We start from the raw sequence: 18366 nt of genomic DNA, 5'->3' as shown, positions 1-18366 counted from the left end.
TACCCCATCACACTGATGGTCTCCCTGAAGATGAGGTTAATGACTGATCAATTAAATCTGCATGTATAATTTAACCAGGGTGACACAAACAGGGTTGGTGGAGGGAGGAGGCACTGAGAGACACAGAAAGGACAGAATTATTCCCAGGAAACAGTGTGTGTTATGTAGCAGTTGCCTGAGACTGGAAGACCCAAGGTCCACCTGGCTGGAGAAATCTGAGTCTAGGGAAGTTTTTGGCAAGATCCTTAAGGGCTGAGGACACACATATTGGTCAAAGCTGGAAAGAGAAGTGCAAATTCACAGAAAATCTGCTTTGAGCAATGGAGAAATTTATCTCACATGTAGAAATCAGAGACATGGGGTTAATTTCAGGCACAGAATGATCAGGGCTCTGACTTAGTTTCTATGCCACTTGCTGAGTCTGCCCTCCCCCATGGGTTGTGTTGTCCTCAGGCTGGCTTCACTCAAGATGGCAAGGGGTGAGTGATGGTTCCCAAAAAGATACATCCCTGTCCTGGGACCTGTGAATATGATCTTATTTGGGAAGAAGTTCTTTTCAGATGCAATGAAGTTAAGGATCTTGAGATGAGATCATCCTGGATGGGCCATGTGGGCCCTATATCCAATGACAACTGTCCTCATGATAGACAGAAGAGGAGAAGACATAAGCATAGAAGAGGAGATCATGTGATGGCAGAGACGGAGATTGGAGTCATGCAGCTGCAAGCTGGGCAGCACCTGGAGCCACCAGAAGCTGGAAGAGGCAAGAAGGGCTCCTCTCTAGAAACTTCGGAGACAACATAACCCCGCCAACACCTTGATTTCAGACTTTGGGCCTCAGAACTGTAAGAGAATAAATTTATCTTCTATTAGCCCACCAGCTCATGGTAAGATGCTATAGAAGTTTCAGAAAATGTATATGATGCCTGCCAGGAAGCTGTGTGCTTCCTCGTGCTCACGCTAGCATTGTGTGGCTCTCTGGTAAGAGTGAAGAATTTACTATCCCATAAGTCCCAAGCAAGCCTCTCATCACATATCATTGACTAACATTAGCCCAGCCTCACCCCCGTAGGCAAGGGGGTAGAGACTCTATCGCGTGGCTTCCACTCATCACCTGGGTGGAATGGGGCGGCAGCCTGTGGTACCTTGGAGGTCGTGGAGCCTCACAGCCTCTGACCCCTGTGAGGGAGAAGTGGGGTGGAGACAACCAGCCTCCATGGCAAACATGCAACCTGGGTGAGAAGGGATCCCTTCCTCTGTACCCAGGCACTGCTGAGATCCGGGGGCTGGTTGTTACTGAGGCCTCCCTGACTGATACAGAGGAAATCACTGTGATATATGGAAGGACTGGCAGGATTTTGACAGGAAGACGTGAGAGACAGTCCAGGCCGGCAGAACTGCATGAATGAGAGACCCGGGGGCAGCCGGTTCTGGGAAAGGCATAGCTGTGAATGAGGAAAAAATTGCTGGAAAGAAGAGTGGGGCCCAGCCAGCGAGGGACCGTGGCTCTCTAGTACAGCTGGCATGTGAAGCAGACGGAACACAGGTGCTCAGACAAATTTAGAAGCCTGTTTGCCAAAGTCCAGGTAAGAGTGGACAGAACCTGACCCAAAGGCAACCGTGAAAAAATGATAGTAATAGAGATATTATTTATTAAGGCCGCATGACGCGCCACCGACTGAGATGCTTCTGTGGCTAGAGAAGGCCTTCACGGCAGGTGTTCACGGGAGGAAGCCCATGTGCTGGAGACTGTGAGCATCGACACTCTCCTGCTGTAGACGATCCCCAGCAGGAAATAAGAGGCTATTACCAGGGCAGAGGGCAGGAACGCGGGGCAGGCGTGAAGAGCTGTCGTCTCCTGCTGCCAACTCCCGACAGAATGTGCCCTGGAACAAGACAGAAAAGCTGATTTCTGACACCACCTCCCAAATTTGTGCATGCTTCTGAACAGAATGTCCAGAGGTTTCATTGGATACTCAGACAAGACCGGATCTTTTTTCTTTTTTTTAAAGATTTATTTTTTATTTATTCATGAGGCACACACACACACACACACACACACACAGGGGGAGAGAGAGGCAGAAGGAGAAGCAGGATCCCTGCAGGGAGCCCGATGCGGGACTCAATCCCAGGACCCCGGGATCATGACCTGAGCGGAAGGCAGACGCTCAACCACTGAGCCACCCAGGCGTCCCAAGATCGGATCTTAATTCTGGAAATATTAAGAACCATTTCTCTAAAGAACAACCAGATAAGGTAGAATGATTCATGCTAATAAGGAATGATGACAGATCCAAACACTAGTCGCTAATCACTAATGGTAGATTCTCATGCTGCACAGGAGTGGTTCCCAGGGTAAAGATTCTTGGGACGAACTTACCCGGCCTTGACACCCCACAGAGAGTCATCCTCTCTGACCGATTACATATAAGATGATGGGACCACAGCTAATAAGAAACATTACCAACTTTGGATCTTTTAATAAATAATCTGTAGGGCAGGATGAATACGTATCATCCCACTTCAAAGAAGCAGAGGCTGGGGCTCAAAGTGGTCACACAGCAGGGCAAGCTTCTAATCCGGCTTCTTTAACTGCAACGAGGTTCCCCTGTTGTCCCACAGGTGACAAAAGGCATTGGCGAGAAAGTAGTACTTGGCCATGGGACTTTATCCCTCCAATTCAGAGCATGTTCCTTTAAGACTTTCCCCATGGCCCTAAGCCTTTGCTTAAGTCCAGATCCCACATGGGGGCTGCTGTCAGAATGCTAAGGGGTAGAGTAGGAGGAAAGCATGGGGCCCCAGAAGCCAAGTTCCAAAGAACACTACTTAGTAATAATGGCCACCCACTCACTAGGGAAAACAGGACAACAAATATCTCACCGAATCTCTAAAAGCATCCAATTACTGACTCGGCAGTCACTCCATAGAGCATTTTTGTCTGCTCTGTGCCCTCTTATAAATGTGCAAGATAGAGTTCCCACATGTTCCAGAAACATGATCTTTCTAGGTAACTGCACCTCTGGGCACTCATGCTAGCAAACTGTGCCCCCCACCCTAAATCACACCACCCAGTCAGCTCAAATTAATTCTCCAATGTTGGTGTTCAGAGGACAGCCATACCCAGTGGGAGAGAAAGAACTCAGAACACCTGTACATGCCCACGAGGGCTTGCAATCTGGCTGTAGTGGCTGGTAAAGTCTGGCTCTGGAGCCAGGCTATGTGAGTATGAGTCCTGGCTCTGGGACTCCCAGGTTTTATGATCTTAGGCAAGATTCTTAACCTCCCTTGTGCCTTTGCTTACTCAACTGTAAAAAGCAGATTAATAACAGTACCTATCTCTTGGATGGTTTTGAGAATTAAATGAATATATATAAAGTGCTTAAAACTGGCCCATAGGAAGTATTCCATAAATGTTAGCTACTTGGATGATTAACAAGAGATTGTGTGAAAGATGCCCAGCACTAGAGCAGAGGCCCCTTGAGACTTGTTGGTTGGTTTTATTCCGTCAACATTTGGTGACCTCCTGCAATGAATTATCATTTCATTGCAGTTTTCCTGTGGCTCAGAGATGAGTGTCTTGTGTCGAGAAGTTTTAGATTTGCTTAAATTTCACTCCCAAAAGGAAGAGGGGGGCGGCCTCCTTTAGTTTGACTGTGCTCATTGAACAGAAGACAATAGCCAGCTGCTTCTCTATCTCCAAGAACTTATGGAGAGGAAACTCCCTTGGGCTGAGGGCAGGAATTGGATTAGCTATTGGTCAGGCATGCTTTAGAGTCTTCTCCCTGAGAGTCCCGAGGATGAGCATGGAGGCCGCCTACCTCCACTGGGGACAGCCAGTTATTTGCGGGGGGGGGGGGGGGGGGGGGGGGGGTCATTGTCCTTCCTACCTCTACCCATCCTTCTGAATCTTGCTTGGCCTATTTTCTTTCAGGACAGAAGAATCTCACTATTTTATTTGATCTTTATAATAGTTCTCATGAGGTAGATACTATTTTATCTCTATTCTAGAGTTAAACAGAAGCACAAAGAAGCTAAGTAACTTGCCCAAGGTCACACAACTATTAATTAGAAAAATCCGGCTGCAAACCCAGGTCTGTGCATCCAATTCCAGAACCCATGATCCGAACTATTGCTGATCAGTAGCCAAAGAATGTCTGTAATGCCCTTGGCGGCCTTCAGTGATCTGCTCCTGAGCAATCAGGACATGAGCTTCCTCATTTAGATCCCTAACTCTTGGCTGCTCTGATTCTGCCCTTTCGTGATTGCTATGATGTAGGAAGCCCCAGGAGAGCGGAGCTCCAAGGCTCCTGAGTTTTGTTAATGGGAGAAGAGATCAAAGGAGTTCCCAAAAAGGTTCCCCAGTTGGATGACCCAAAGATGGTGATGATGCCACGGAGGGGAGAATCAAATGCAGTAAGAAGAAGCCAGATGCAAGAAAAGCAAACTTCCTACAAATTCTGTTTGCTAAGACTGGCTAAGACTGGCTCTGCTGGCACCTTCCTTCGCAGGCAACCCTTCCCAGCCTCCCCAGGCTCCCAGCCCCCAGCCCCCAGCCCCTGACCAGGAGGCAGCATCACAATGGGCTGTTTTTAATCCTTGCTAGATCTCTTTTATTTTTTTCCCCCTTTGCTGGGCTTCCTGGGCTGTAATTTTTCCCTCTGTGTCATCCATCACAGACACAACGTCGCTTGTGCAAATTAAAATGCACCTCAGAATAATAAAAAAGGGGCCTTCTTCCCCCTCCTTTTCCTTCCCAGCAGCAACTTCTCAACACAAAACATTTGTCTCTGGGCAAGAGCAGGAGCATTAACCCTGCGTATGCCATCACCAGGCCCATACGGTCCTCACAGCCACGTACCGTCAGTGATCAGGGACAGAGAGCAGCTGGAGAAAAGCAGAGGCATGACCTCACTGTGAGCCAGGCACTGTTCATACATTGCCTCTTCTGTCCTCTCCACACCCTGATGGGGCAGGAACTATTAATGTCTTCATTTTGCAAATGTAGAAACCAAGGGTAGTTAAGTGACTTTCCCAGTCACTTGTGCCAGAGCTTGGATTTGACCACTGTCTGACTCCAAAGTCCACACCCTACTCTTGCTACTTAAAGTGTGGTCCATGGACCAGTAACATCATGAGCATCACCTGGGAGCTCATTGGAAATACAGAATCCTGGGCTCCAGCTCAGACCTACTGAATCAAATCTGCATTTTTAACAAGAGACCCAGGTGATTCTTGAGCATAGTCAAGTTTAAGAAGAGCTACTCTAAACCACCATGCTGTATTCTCTTCTGCTCCCCATTCCTACCACCTTGATGTCCTCAGCTTGGCAGTCCAGAAAAGAACCTTTTCTGAGAATGGATTGGGAACTCCAGTGGATTCATCTCCTTCTCCATGAAGCTGGACTCCAGGAGCATCTGACCAGGTATCACAAGTGTAACGGGTAAAATAAATATACTTGCACTTATTTACCTACAAACCTGCTTTATCTCTCCTTTAGCTTCTGGAGCCTGGATTTGTGCCTAATTTTGTTTTGTCTCTGCAGTTCAAGTACAGTGCCTGGCACCTAACCAAAAGGCTGACAGCCACAATATGCCTATATCTTAATGCTCACACACACACACACACACACACACACACACACACACAGAGTCACTCACTTATACTTTTTTCCTAATTATACAAGTTATAGTAGGACATTTGCTTCTGGGAAGATAGGCTAGGCTTACATTTCCCTATTACTTCCAACAGCAATTAGAAATTTTGGACATCATATATAAAAAGTATTCTGAAATGTGGAAGAATGAAGTAGACTGGTAAGGATGTTAAAACCCAAAGAATAACAGAGTGGTAAGTCTGGCGTGTTTTCTTTTTGCCTCATATCCCCCCAACTTGAAGCTAAAGCAGCTGGAAACTGGAAATACCAGTAGGCATGGATTTTAAAAAGCTCAAACAAAAGCCTGCTTTCTCTAGCCAAAGGATCAGGAAGGGAGCCTAGCAAGACAGAAATTTTGTAGACAGTAACTATTCTATTCTATCCAGATGCTGTCAAAAAACCCCTGAGGCCACACACCCCCCCTTCCAACAATGAGGACCAAGTGGGGAGCCTAGATGTCCATCCTTACCACGTTATGACAAGGTAAGGATGGACTCTAACCTCTCCACCAGGGCGCTATCAGAGGAGGCCATGTAGGGAGCTAGGGATTTCATCCCCTAGCTCTTGGTTGATAATGAGACCTCTCACTCCATAGTGTCAGTAGAGTCAAGGTGGAGAACAGTAGTGAGGCACTCCTACCCCTCCCAGCCAAAGAGGTATCAGTGGAGGACTGTTGGGACATCAAACTCTCATCCCCACGCAGAAGTGATAAAGAGCACCATCTTCTACCCACATCTGGCAGTATAAGGCAGCAGCATCCTCTCTTCCTCTGCCAGAAGGATGTGAGAAAAAAGTAACTAGAGAAGGCACAAACAAGATCCAGAGTCTTATAATGCCAACAATGTCCAGGTTTCAAAAAAAAGTTATACTTGGTGCCTCGGTGGCTCAGTTGTTTGAGCTCTCAATTTTGGCTCTGATCAAAATCTCAGAGTCCTGAGATTAAGCCCCACATTGGCTTCACATTCAGTGCAGAATCTGCTTGTCCCTCTCCCTCTGCTCCTCTTCCCACTTGCTGTCTTGCTCTCTCTCTCTCAAATATTTTTTTTTAAAAATATTTTAAAATTTATCATACCAAGATCCAGGAAGATCTCAAAATAAATAGAAAAAGAAAGTCAATAGATGCCAGCACCAAAATGACAGAGATGTTAGAATTAACTGACAAAGATTTTAAAGGAGCCATTAGAAAAAAAAGGCTTAAGCAAGCAACAAATATGCTTGAAACAAATGAAAAAAAAAAAAAAAAACAGTTGAAACAAGTCTTAGCTAAGAAATAAAAAGTTTCAATAAAGTAATAGTAAAAACAGCAAGGAAAAAAAAAGTAGACATTTTAGAACCAAAATGTACAATAACAGCAGTAGCAACAATGAACTATATTCAACAGATGGGAGGGGACATAGAATGAAGGGGACAAAGGAAAAAAACCAATAAACCTGAAGATAAAACCGTGAAAATCACCCAGTGTGAACAATAGGCTTAAAAAAGATGAACAGAGCCTCAAGGACTTTGGGGACAATAATGAAAGAACTAGCATTTGCATCATCAGAGTTTTAGAAGGAGAGAAGAAGGGGAGGTGGAGGTAAAAAGTACTCAAAGAAATAATCACCAAAAGTTACCCCAATTTGGCAAAAGACATAAACCTACAGATTCAAAGTTGACCAAACCACAAATGGGATGAACCTAAAGAAATTCACATCAATAAAACAGTCAACTTCTGAAACCAAAAGACAAAGAAAAAACCTTGCAAGCAACAATAAAGGAATGCCCCTTATAAGGGAAAACCAGCTTGAATTGTCATTTAAGTAGATTTCTCATCAGAAACTATGGGGCCAGAGGAAATGACACAATAATTTTCAAGTGCCCAAAGAAAAGAACTGTTGACCTAGAATCCTGTCTCCAGCAAAAATAAAAGGGGAAGTCAAGGCATTTGAAGATGAAGGAAAACTGAGATATCTTGAGGTTATTAGATCTAACCTAAAAGAATGACTAAGAAAAGTTCTCTAAGCGAAAGGAAAGAATAAAAGAAGGAATTCTGGAATACCAGGAAGAAAGAACACAGTACACAGAATTATGTGTAAACATCATAGACTTTGTTTCCCCTCTTGGATTTTCCAAATTCTGTTTGATAGTTGAAACAAAAGTTGTAACATGTTCTGATGTGGCTCTAAACGTGTGTAGAAAAATATTTAAGACAATTACATAAAAAATAGAGGAGGGTAAAGGAATAGAAAGGGAGGTAAAGTTTTTATACTTCATTTGAACTGATAAAATGATGACACCAGTGAATTGTGTTATGTGTATATATAATGTAATAACTAGAGCAACCACTAACAAAATTATACCAAGAGATACATTTAAAAAAATCTACAAAGGAATAAAACCAAAATTCTAAAATATGTCAATAACCCAGAGGAGAGCAGGAAAAAGAGAACAGAGAAACACAACAAAGAGAGAAAACAAACAAAACACAACTTAAACCCTCAACATGTCAATAATGACATTAAATGTAAATGGCCCACAGCACATTTAAAAGATGGAGAGAGGTTTTTTAATGACCTATCTTAGCTCAGGCTACTATAACAAAATGACATAAACTGGGCAGCTTAAATCACAGAAATTTATTTCTCACAGTTCTGGAGGTTTTAAGTCCCAGATTAGGCGCCAGCATGGTCCAGTTCTAGTGAAGATCCTTTTCTGAGTACAGACAGCTAACTTTTTATATTTTCACATGGTGGAAACAGAACTAGCTAGCTGTCTGGCTTCTCCTAAGGATGCTAATCAAATTCAAAAGGGCTCCATTCTATGACCTAATCACCTCCAAAGGCCCCACCTCCAAATACCAACATATTAGGTGCATCTGGGTGGTTTGGTTAAGTGTGCAGCTCTTGATCTCAGCTCAGGTCTTGATCTCAGGGTCCTGAGTTCAAGCCTCACATTGGGCTCCATGCTGGGCATGAAGCCTACTTAAACAAACAAACAAACAAACAAAAAGCCCAAAACAAAACAGACAAACAAAAAACAAATATCAGCACATTGGGATTAGTATTTCAACATATGAATTTGGGAAGGGACACAAACATTCATCCGTAACACCAGTTGAGTGTTACCTATAAGAAATTCACTTTATGTATAATATTATAGGAAGGTTGAAAGTAAAAGAGTGAAAAAGGTATGCCTCACAAATATTAATCTGAAGAAAACAGAAGTATCTATATTCATGTCAGATAAATTAGATTTCAGAGCAAAGAAAATTACCAGACAAAAAGCAGTACTTTGCAAAATGACAAATATCAACCCACAAGGAAGACATGGGAATCCTAAATGTATATAGACCAGACAACAGAGCTGCAAAATGCATAAAGCAAAATCTGACAAAAATGAGCAGAGGAATGGGGAAATTCATAATATGCTTGGGGACTTCAATACCCCTCTCTCAACAATTGATAGAACAACTAAACAGAAATCTAAACCCACAGAGTCTGATCAACATTTATAGAATACTTCACAAAGCAGAAAACACATTCTTCTCAAGTGCCCATGGAACATAAACCAAGACGGATCATCTTGGACCATAGAATAAATCTCAACAAATTGAAGGTATCTGACAAAAATGGAATCAGGCTAGAAATCAAAACAGAAACATAACAGAAAAATCTCCAACAATTTGGAAACTAAACAGTACACTTCCACATAATCTATGAATCAAAGAGGAAAGTTTCAAGAGAAATTTTTAAAAATAAATTGAACTAAATTAAAATGAAAATGCAGCATATTAAAATTTGTGATTTTGTACCTAAAGCCATGCCAAAAGGGAAATGCGTAGCATTAATGCTTATATTAGAAAAGAGGAAAAGTGTTAAATTAACCATCTAAGCTCCCACCTCAAGATCTTAGGAAAATAAGATCAAAATGAACCCAAAGCAAGTATAAAGAAGGAAATCAGAAAGATAAGAACAGAAATTAGTGATATGGAAAACAAAAAAATAAGCAATGGGAAAAAGAGCTAATTCTTCAAAAATATCAACAAAATTGACAAACATCTAGCAAGGCTGACAAAAAAAAAAAAAAAAAAGAAAAGAAAAAAGAAAGAGAGAGAGAGAGAAAAAAATGCATATTACCACTACAGGAATGAAACAAGGAATATCACTATAGATATTGCAGATATCAACAGAATAATAAGTGAATACGACAAACAACTCTATACACATAAATTTGACAATTTAGATGAAATGAACCTGTTCCTTAAAAAACACAAACCACCACAAATCACCCAACATGAAATAATTTGAATGCCTATATACCTTTTCTTCTCTTATTTTTTAATTGAAGTATAATTAACATACAATGTTACCTTAGTTTCAGGCGTACAATATAATAATTCAACAATTCTATACATTTCCTCAGTGTGCTTTTAATCCCCCGTATCTATTTCACCCATTCCCCGACCCACCTCCCTTCTGGCAATTGCCAGTTTGTTCTCTGTAGTTAAGCGTCTGTTGTTCTGTCTTTTTACTTTTGTTTCTTTGTTTTGTTTTTTAAATTCCACATACGAGTAAGGTCATATGGTTTTTGTCTTTTTCTGTCTGACTTATTTCACTTACCATTTTGCCCTCTAGGTCCATCCATATTGTTGCAAATGACAAAATTAAAAATAGAATTATCATATGATCCAGTAATTTCACTACTGGATTTTTACCCAAAGAAAACAAAAATGCTAGTTCAAAAGGATATATATATCCATATGTTTACTGCAGCATTATTTACAATAGCCAAGATTTGAACAGTCCTATAACTTTTGAGGAAATTGACACTGTAACTTAAAAACTCCCAAAATAGAGCTCTCTAAGCCCAGATAGTTTCACCGGAGAATTCTACCAAATGTTTAAAGAAGAATTAGTACCAATTCTATAGTAATCAAAACTGTGGAGATGGCAGAGAGACACATACATCAATAGAAAAGAATAGAAAAACCCCAAAATAGAATCCCCACAAACATGCCCAACCTTAATTCCCCTTTGTTGTGATTTCTAACATATTCTATGCTCCAAGAATTAGGATATAGACATCTTTGGGAGGCCATTATTCTGTCTGCCACAAATATATCTAAAGAAATCAAAGTTTTAAAATAAGACCAAGGAGGATGTAGGGCCACTTGACTATGAGATCTGGCACACCACTGATCGCCAGGGTTGATTTGGCTGATCTGGTTGGTTGTCCCCTTCCTCCCTCATGGCTCCATGTGCATCCCTCCTGAAGCATGCCTGGTTGAAAAAGACAGCATTACCTGATAGAGGAGGACCGGCTTAGGTCAAGGGCATATGAGTAGCTGTGCTCTCCTGCTAGAACCTGCAAATAGGCTCTCAAGGTCCATTTGTAGGAGAATATGAGGTAGTCAAGTTTCCAAAACTCTAGACACATCCAAATGAGGTGCTGCATGTGGCAGTCTGCCTTTCTTTAAAAATAAAAATAATTTAAAAATAAGACCAAGGAATATGAAGAGAAAACAAACGTAAGTTGTAAAAATGGAAAACATAAAATCTCCATGGAAAGATTAAACAGAAGATTAGATACAACAGAGGAGAAAAATACTAGTAAAATGAAAGACAGATTCAAAAATTTCCTAGAATTTAGCTCAAAAAGACAAAGATAGAAAATAGGAAAAGATGTTATAGAGGCACAGAGGGCAGAGTGAGAGGGTCTAAGATAAACCTGGCTCAGAATCAAAAAAGGAGAAAAAGGGAATGGGGAAGAAATGTTTGTAGAGATCATGCCTGAGGACTTCCTGAAGCTGTTGAAAGACATTAGTCCTACATCTTGGAGGTCCAACAAACTCTAAGTACAATAAATTAAAAGAAAGTCATACCAAATGCAGCACATGTAACATTGCAAAACATCAGAGAAAAAGAGATTCTTTTCAGAGGGCCAGCAAGAAGACAGATCGCTTACAGAAGAACAGCAACTGGGTGATGGTTCACTTACCAGTAGCAATAATGGAAGCTAGAAGACAGTGATGATACTATCTTCAAAATGTCAACTTAAAATCTATACCCAGTGAAATTATCTTTTCAGATATAAAGTTAAGTAATACATTTTCTCATGATTAATGACTGAGTTTACCTCCAGTAAATATTTTATTAAGTGCCTACTATAGGCTAAGCATGCTATATGAACCATCATGAGGTCAGCATCATAATTCCCATTTTGTGTATGGGAAAACTGAGGTTCAGAGAAACTAAGGGACTAGCCCAGATCCTTTTGATTTCAGAATCCATGTCCTTTACCCTATATCATGGAGACACATCTTAGATTGACAGTGGAATCTTCCAGGATCCTTCTATTTCAAGGTTGGATTCAGGATGGATATTCTGAAGACAAGACCTCACATTTGAGGAGAGGTAGCTTCAAACTCCCAGATCTCAAGAGTTTACCACTTCCATCCAGAAAATCTGGATAAGATTGTGAAAATAAGGGATCAGGGTTTAGGGAGGATGAGCTTTTTATACTCCTTTTTATACATGGTGATGTCCTGCGCAATGCCATGGAGGCAAGGTTGTGGGAAGAGCACACCTCTGACTTGCCCTGTTATACCCACCTGGACCTTACAGGCCTGATGCTCTCTAGTTTGGACAATCCTTCCATGATAGTTGTCATATTTACCCCTGCATTGTTGTCATAAAACCTAAGTGAGCAAACATCAAGGAGAGCACCTCCCAATATATACACCCCATCATGGTTATTCTCCTCCTCTCTGTTTGATGCTCATCTCCATTGGCAACATTTGATGCCATGTTCCATAACTGGGGCTAAGAATTCTGTGACAAAAATACCAGAATGGTATGACCATCATGGTCTTACCTAGCCAACATTCTCTCAGTCCCCAGTGGGAGAATAGTCAAGGAAGACATCATAAAGAAGCAAACATGTAGCTTTTCTGTGGGTGGAAAGGAAAAGGAGGTAGGGGGAGAGACGGGAAGAGAAATGGAAATCACCATTATTCTTAATCATTACATGGCGCATTAGAATAATACGATTATTCAGTGGCATTCTAATTAGGCTTAATGAAGAGTAATGGGTGTGAGAGAAGGCCTGGAACATATATAGTTTTACATGGTATATGTGCTACTTCCTCACACCCCCCAGCAGGAAAGTATAAGGACCCCACATCAGGACCCCAAGGCTCAGAGGCTAGAGCAAGATGCAACCTGGGCCAGCTGGTGTCCAACCATAACTTCTAATGGGTGTGGTTGACAGGACTGGTATCCAGGGAGCCATGCTTACTCAGTTTGTCAAAGAATAGACAGCCCTTGGCAGGTGAGGGGTGGGGACTAGTAGAAAGACATTTTGTGAGCTGTGAGTAGTATGGACTCTTGCTGTGGCATGCAGAGAGACAGGTGGTACAGGTGTGATATTGTGTGAGTTTGATCCTTTCCCCTTACTGGGTGTATATACCTACATATAAAGGGTATCAGGATACGTATGAGTTAGGAATGGAGCAAGGGTCAGATTTAGTGGGTAAATGCCTTAGGAGGTTTAAAGATCCCCAAATAACTGGCTACAGAGAAGACAGAAGGGGAAACTACCCAGCCCTCCCTTTGCTGTCTGAGGTAGGGCTGGTCTGCCTCCACGATGATGAACTCACCATGGACTTTGTAGTTTTTGAGGCCATGTCTCCCAAAAGCTGTTCAGCTGGATTCCTATTTACTAGGAATCCCTCCCTCCCTACCTCCCTCCGTTCTTTCCTTCCTTCCTTCCTTCCTTCCTTCCTTCCTTCCTTCCTTCCTTCCTTCCTTCCTTCCTTCCTTCCTTCCTTCTTCTGTTTTGGATGAAAAGGGGACTGTTCAGACTGAGGGCAACATAGGCCATGATCCAGACCAAAACGAGGACAGAAGGGTAGAATGTAGTTTAGATTAGGTCCTTTGAGCCCTGCGGGCTGCATGGGTATGCCAGTTGGGACAGCCTAAATTATGTCTGTTAAAAAAAAATTCAAGAGCTTCTTAAAACAAAGGCTTAGTCTCATTTATCTTACATGTTATTCACAGGTCAGCTGGGGGCTCTACTCAGTGTTGTTGTCACTCCAGGACCCCGCTTGATAGAGAAGCTGCCATCTGGATTATTACAGGTTGTCAAAGCAGAGGGAAAGAGAACTCTGGCAATTAAATGCTTCAGCCTAAAAGTGACACATGGTAATTCTGTTCATAACTCATTGACCAGAATGATCACATGGTCCCTACCGAACCACAAGGAGGTCAGGGAGTGTAAACCTACTGTGTGCCAAGAAGGTGGGGAGTTAGAAATATTTGGTGAACAGCATGAATGAGTTTAAGACGCCCATAGTCCCAAGCCCATTGTCCATGCAGTTTCCCAGACCTGTGACCGTCAGCTACTCAGTCTTCAAATATTTGCTGAGAGCCTATTCTCAGTCCATAACTGAGCTAGGTTCTGGGGATACAAAGGTGAAAAAGTATGGCCTCTGGCTCAAACACTGTAAGGATTTATGTGGCAGGTAGACAGGTAAGCAAACAATGGGGACCCAGTATAGTAAGTGCTGTGATAAGTAAATGCAGGTGCTATGGGAACATAAGATCCAGATTGAGAAGTCTGGGCTGGCTTCTTGAAGGAGATGATGCTTGAGTGGATCCTGAGGATTAAGGAGTAGTGAAGCAGAAGAAGAAAGGGAAGGGCATTTCAAGCAGTGAGAATGGTATATGCAAAGGCCCAGAAGCAAGATGCTTTCGGGAAAGACTAAAATATAGCTGGCACATAGGGTATGGAATACAATTGTAAGAGATGAGACTGGAGAGGAAGGCAGAGGCCGGGTCACGAAAGGCATTTCCTGCCTTCCTGAAGACTGTGGCCTTCACCCTGTGTACACAAGAAAGAAGACCTCAGACGATGAGCTGCATTTTGGACAACTGTTTGGCTGCTGTGTGAAAAAAAAATCACTTAGCTGGGATAAGACTGGAGTCAGGAAGAACGGCTGGGAGATGGTGGCAGAAAGTATGTCCAGTAAGAGATGTTGGTGCCCTGGCCCAGGCAGCAGCAAATGGGGATGGATGGCAACAGACAGAAGTGTGTAGCTTGAAGCTGCCTATCAAGCACATAGGACTGATTGATTGACCAGTTGGACAGGGTACATCCGTGGTGAAAGAGAGGCCAGAAGTTGTGTCCTGGTCTTCTTTCTGTGCAAGTCTGCTCTGTGTTGTCTCCTTTAACTGTTTTCTAGAACAAGGCAGGGCATAAAACTATTATTCAATCTGTTGGTACTTCCTGTTTTGGTGGTGCACTACAGAGGATCCAACATGAAGGAGTCTGGCCCACAGCTGGAGTGTCTCACAGTCTCGTGGTAGGTTCCTCACCCAGTCATCTGCGGAGGGATAGGACTGGCTGGAGGTAGGAGTGGGGTGGGGGTTTCTATACTCCCCTTGCTCAGGTGCTGTCCAACTTCATTCCAGCTCCACCCTCACAAAGTTCACCAAACCCATATCCCACTTTATTACTATTTCCTTAATATCTTTATTGAAACCACTCACTTATTTAGCCTATGTATCTACTGTAGCTTCCTCCTAAGCAAAGTATCTGTAGAGCATATGTTGGGACATACTAGTGACATTTTATGCAATACACACAGAAATAAAGGAAAACAAAAGAAATTTAAAAATAAAATCTTTTAAATGCCCAAGTGCCACCAGAAGACATCCTGCAACCACACTCTGAGAAACCCTGTCCTATAAGGAAGGACTTAGATAAGTCTAAAATTGTGATTTTTTTTCCAGGCTATCTCCCTAGGTGGCCAAATGACCTCTCTTTAGCATTTTTATATTCAAGTCCTTTTGGCAAATATGCAATCCCTGACCTCGACTCTTGCTCAGGTTCTTTCCGGATGCTCAAGCTTTAGACATTCAACAATACACATGTTAAGGGCTTCCTGTGGGCAAAGCCCACTCCATAAGCCCATGGAGGGCATCAGTGGCTACTTCCTTGCTGACTTGTTAAATACTACCAGGCAGTGTCTGGTCAAGGGCAGTTCTGAGGTTTTGTGCACTGCTGGCTTACCTGGCCCCATTCTGAGACGGGAGCCATCATTCAGGTCACAGGGATACCCGTGCTTGGGCGTGGGCATGGAGGAATTCACTTGCTGTGAAATGCCAGGAATCACTGACGTTTACATCTTCTCAGGGGTCCTCGAAGTTCTGTTCTCCAAGAGCTCCCCGATTGCTGGACGGGTGCCTTTATTTCTCAGGAGACAGGCAGTGAAGCTCAGCCAGTTTCTTCCCTGTTTTTTCTATTAAAAGCCTCTTTAGTCAGGAGGCAGCTTCACTGGCAACTTGACCTGTGTGTTTTGCAGTCACTCTCTGACCCTAGATTCAAGATTCTAACAACAGATCATTAAGGTCATTGATTGCAAGCACCAGGCACTGACTCTGGAGAAAAGAGGATTTTATGAGAGCAACACTGGAGAATTTGCAGAACTAGGGGGGGCAGATGGACAATATGACTTCAGGTAGGGCAGGAACCTGAGCAGGTAGTTGGAAACCACAGCAGGATCCGTGGGGGCTGCTGTCATGTGACCCCATCTCAGAGTTTGATTGACTGAGCTCAGATCCTGGCCGCACCCCTTATGGGGGGGAGGACAGGATAGGATGATTGACAGGTCTCCGGAAAGGGAAGGAAAGAGTGGGGTGCCGTTGTCATAAAAAGAAGAAAGAAGGCTAAGTTTGAGAAAACCCAGATATCTACTTCTGAGATGCACAAGGAATAACAGAATGAGAGAACTGGAAGGTAACTTAGGGTTCCTTTACTCAACCCAACAAGTTGGAGATTAGGAAATCAAGACCCAGAGAGGTGAAATAATTGTCTGGGGTCCCTGGCTCTTCCACAGCAAAGCTGGGCCCCAAATCCAGCCAAGTTCCCTGACTCTCAGTACAGGGTTTCTTCTACTTCACACTCTGTGGACAAAGAAAGAAAATGTGTGGCGGTTAAGTCTCTGGGATCTTCTCATCACTCCCAGCAGGTGTGTTTCCATTTGCTTATTCTTAGAACATCTTTACTTTAAGTTTAGTGCTCCCTAAAAGAGGACAGAACAAAAGCCCCACAACATAAATGGAAGCAACACCATCTAGTTGACCCCAGGCATGAAAGGGTCCAGTAGGGTCACATGAGACCGCTCCTGCCCCAGCAAGGGGACATTGAGGACAGATGGCTCAGGTTGACTTCCCTCCTTCTCACTAACCCCAGGACACCCGTCTCCCCGCGGTTCCAGAAGACACCCCAAGGAAGATGAATTGGGCTGTTGACTCGGAGCAGAAGGAGACCGAGAGCCTATGCCTCTTCCAAAAGCAAGGCACTGCCTGGTGCCCGCGTCTTGGAATGTGCTGGCTTCATCGCTCTGACAGCATGAAGGATGTTTGGTTTTGTTCCCAGTGCTGTTATCATTTATCATCCTTTTGTAAAAGCTGGCACCCTCCACCTGCCCCGTCTTCCTTCTCGCTGTCTCCCAATCCCCACCTCCAACCCAACCTCCCCATTCTGCCCATACCCCCTGCCACTGAGGGGAGCCCTCTCATACTTTACCGCCAAGAGAGTGCTCCCGCATCGGTTTCCAGAAGCCCAAGAGATGCCCCAATTGAATTCAACTGAAACATTTGCTGAGCAGTTCCTGCGGGCAAACTAATGTGCTTTGGATGGTAAAAGCCAAGTCCCTGACTTCAGGCACCTTGCATTCCAGTAAGGAAATAACCATGAAGAACCCCCACAACACGGGGGTGTGCAGGGAGCAGGGGAGAAGAACCACACATTTGAAGAGCCTTTTAGATAGCGGAGGCAGCTGGGTGGAGGACGGTGACAGAATGGGCAAGTCTTCTGGAAAAGATGGCTGAGAACACAAAGGGGATGAAGTCACAGCTAGAAGAGGAGCTGTCTTGGCTGAGCTGGTTTGAAGGTGGGGGGAGCAGGGGCTACCGGAAGGAGTGAGGTTGAGGAGTCAAGAGACAGGACATGGTCAATGGTGCAAAGGCCCCATAGGGTCTGCTGAGGCAGGGCCCAGTCAGGCTGGCTACAACAACTTATTTCAAGAAATAAGAAGGCATCTTATTTCAAGAGCAAAGGAAAGGAAGACACTGGTATGTGACTGTGGGGGGACACTTGGTGACAGAAGGGAGCTGTATTAGCTCCATCTTCGTAGTGAATTGGGAGGTGACCTCACCTGCTGAAGAACAGGATTGGTCTGAGACCTTAGCATGCTGGAGGTTGGGATATCCACTGAGGATAAAATAGAAATACAGGTGAAAATATTAAAAAAAAAGAGTCTGAGGGATAAAAGAGCTGTTTAAGGGGCGCCTGGGTGGCTCAGTTGGTTAAGTGTCTGCCTTCTGCTCAGGTCATGATCCCGAGGTCCTGGGATCAAGCTCCCTGCTCAGTGCAAAGTCTGCTTCTCCCTCTCCCTCTGCCCCTCCCCTTGCTCGTGCCCTCTCTCTCTCTCTGAAATAAATAAGTAAAATGTGAAAGAGAGAGAGCTGTTTAACATGAAGGCTGCTGCAGAGACTCATTCTCACCCCCCGGGCCTTTGCACATGCTGCGTCCCCTACTAGGAGCATGCTGCCACCCACTCTTTATATGGTTAGCATCGTCTCATCTTTCAGATGGCGGCTTTGATGTTGTTTCTTCAGAGCAGCCCTCCGCATCCCATTATTCTCCATCCCAGTTCCTTTATTCCTTTC

The 18366-nt window shown here is 43.6% G+C and overlaps 2 long non-coding RNA genes across 6 annotated transcripts; one reads left to right on the top strand and one right to left on the bottom strand.

The window, feature by feature from the left end:
* Positions 1 to 1629: 1629 nt before the first annotated feature.
* On the bottom strand, positions 1630 to 12518 carry LOC112657614 (uncharacterized). Its single transcript, XR_003135166.3, has 2 exons — positions 12243 to 12518; positions 1630 to 1886 (listed from the first exon to the last, which is right to left on the bottom strand). It is a non-coding gene; the product is annotated as an uncharacterized LOC112657614 (long non-coding RNA).
* Positions 12464 to 18123, top strand: LOC112657615 (uncharacterized). Of its 5 annotated transcripts, none has more exons than XR_003135168.3 (5): positions 12464 to 12604; positions 13690 to 13833; positions 14940 to 14993; positions 16572 to 16661; positions 16886 to 18123. It is a non-coding gene; the product is annotated as an uncharacterized LOC112657615 (long non-coding RNA). The 5 variants fall into 5 exon arrangements; XR_004818224.2 differs by having other exon boundaries at positions 16530 to 16661; XR_003135169.3 differs by lacking the exon at positions 14940 to 14993.
* The last annotated feature ends 243 nt before the right edge of the window (positions 18124 to 18366 follow it).

This window comes from Canis lupus, chromosome 8, assembly GCF_003254725.2.
Source record: "Canis lupus dingo isolate Sandy chromosome 8, ASM325472v2, whole genome shotgun sequence".
In the NCBI taxonomy this organism is placed as follows: domain Eukaryota; kingdom Metazoa; phylum Chordata; class Mammalia; order Carnivora; family Canidae; genus Canis; species Canis lupus.
This window is presented reverse-complemented; position numbering and strand designations above follow the sequence as displayed.